The sequence below is a fragment of the Coniophora puteana genome (assembly GCF_000271625.1).
Source record: "Coniophora puteana RWD-64-598 SS2 unplaced genomic scaffold CONPUscaffold_1, whole genome shotgun sequence".
Taxonomy (NCBI): Eukaryota; Fungi; Basidiomycota; class Agaricomycetes; order Boletales; family Coniophoraceae; genus Coniophora; species Coniophora puteana.
This window is the reverse complement of record NW_006913053.1, coordinates 4,211,852-4,214,673: the sequence shown is the minus strand read 5'-3', so window position 1 is coordinate 4,214,673 and position 2,822 is coordinate 4,211,852.

The following is a 2,822-nucleotide window of genomic DNA, read 5'->3' as shown; positions in this document are numbered from 1 at the left end:
TGCAGGGGACGCCGACCGAGGAGGTCAGTAGCTAGGATGGCCGTTGGTGCCGAGAAGGTCGGGCCAGTGGACATCCGCTGACGATGGAGGAGGTCGAATCCGCGGATGGTTAGACATAAGTAAGATTTACTACAATATTAGTAGTGAAGACTTGTTAGTAGTCCAGTACCTGCTATAGTGTCGGCGTGCAGGTCGGCGTCCAAGTCGGCGTCCAAGTCGGCGTCCAAGTCGGCATCCAATTGCATTGTTTGATACTACTATTTTAGCTATTGTTACATTAGTCGCCTATGTAATGCAGCATCCAATTTTCAGCAGCACAATGAGCGGCATCAGATGAATGGCGGCGTCCCTGAGGAGGTCGGGTCAGCGGACTGGATCAGTGTACTGTAGCTACACTACGATATTCATTGGCAAGCAATCTATGTGCAAACATCAATGTCGGCATACTTCAATCAGGAGATGTTTGGATCAGTGAACAGTCCTAACAAAAGGGTGCTTGCATATCTAGCTAGTATTTGATATGTGTGATAAGTAGAAGGTATTCTCAGCATTAATATATCCATATAAACAATGAGCTCTGACAGCTAGTCGGCATCCACACAAAGTGACATGGTTGTGTCCACGGACAAGCTCAGGTAGTGTTGCCGCGGTTCGAAAACCCAGCCCAAATCGACTCCTTGAAATACCCTTTCTTGCCACAGTACCGACCACCTAGGTGTGAACCTTCGCGGTTTTTGGCCCCTACACAGCGACAAGGTGTGTTACCTGGATGTATGATAAGTGCAAGTGCAAGTTCTTTTGGCCTGGTTCCAGCTGGTTCGCCAAATGCGGCAACACTAAGCTCAGGTCTATAGATACTGATATACCAGCCAACCTGCTTTCACTAGACCTGGGACTGGTGCTGTAATACTGCCTACCATCAATGTACATGTCAAATGTCGGCATACTTGTCAAGTGTTGGCATGCATGTCAAACGTCGGCATACACATAGAAATCATCCTCACACCACAATGGCTACCAATGCCTGTAGGACCTTGGATTAGCACTGAACCTAAGCTCAATATTACTATAGCATCTTGAAACATCAGCATAGATTACCCAGTATTATTTTTACTGAATGTGATACTAATATACTACTGTAACTCAAAACGTCGGCATAGGTTTGACACCATCAATTTCACTCAATGTGATACTAGGATGCTATTGTACCTCAAAATGTCGGCATAGATTGCACAGTATTACATCAAATGTGATGCTAATATAGTGACTATCATAACTCAAATGTCGGCATAGATTTGATCTTATCACCCTCACTCAAGGTGATACTTGGATGCTATCATACCTCAAACTGTTGGCATAGATTACACAGTACCGCACTTACTGAATGTAATGCTAATAAACTATTGTACCTCAAAATGTCGGCATAAAGTTGATCTCATCACCTGCACTCAATATAATGCTAGTATGTTAATGTACCTCAAAACGTCGGCATAAATTTGACATCATTAATCTCACCCAATGTGATTCTAATATACTATTGTCCCTCAAAATGTCGGCATAGGTTTGATCTCATCACTCTCACTCAATGTAATACTAGTATGCTACTGAACTTTGAGGTGTCGGCGTAGATTTGACATCATTAACCTCACCCAACCTGATATTAACATACCATTGACCTTCAACTCTCAGTCAATTTCTTACCAAGCCGTACCAATCTTTTTTCGGTACTTTCTGAATGTTACTTAGAGTGGTTTGATAATCCACAAGAGAGAAATAAGCTTGGTTATCCCTCCCTTTCTGAGTATGTTTCCCGACATACTGTGTGTCAACTTTTTGATTATTGGTACAGTTTCTGTACATCCCAAGGCCCTGCTAAGCACATAGGATAGCTTATAGGAAGTATACAGTCAGTTCAAACTGCTCAAAAATGTGTGGTGACTGAGAAGTTTAATGTGAAGTAAACTCAGGGGCTATTATTTCTGACATATTCAAACAGGTGGATCAAGCAGCATAATCTGCTGATCCTTGTTCCTAGTATAATTCTTACACCTATAGTAGGAGTCAGGAAGTCTTACCCTCCTTATCAGGTGTTTATACAGCGATTTCTAGGTTGGATGGATGGATGAATCATATTAATGTCCAGCAGAGTTAAAGAACTCTAAGGCGGACAGTCCTACTCTAAGTACAAGTCGGTAGTGTAACGGGCTCCGCCCCACCACAGAAGACTCTGAGAGGATCAGATGAAGTTTTACAAAAGGTGTTCTCATCATGCATGAACTCAACTCCGCGCATATTGGTTTAAGCACCTACTTGTATGATAATGGGTTCCTAAGACATGATCTTGTCTCTGACTTCTGTAATACTTCATTTAGTGGGTACTCAACTGTCAAGGGTTCTACAGAGCATTATCATGACTCTCAGTTAATGGTAACACTCAAAAAACATAATAATATGTGCACCATAGCACACTTTTTAACTGTTTTCTAGCAATAGAATGCAGGGTAAGGTGCTCTATTTGGTAGATTGAGCGCTCTGTGGTGGCTTTGGTGGCTGTGAAGATGAATGGAATATCTGATCCACTATCAGAGCAATGGATGGCATGGAATATCTAGAATAACATATGTTTTAATAGCATTTCACACTTTTCTGAGATTTTTGTGGATGTAATGCACTATGCAGCTGGCCTAAGGCTACATTAAAGCAGATTTAGTGGTGTATAGTATGCCAAATAAGTGCCACAACCATTACATGTCAGAAAACACCTGTATGCAACAGTGATCTGTATGTCAAACTACCCTCCTAAACCTCCTACATTTGCTGAT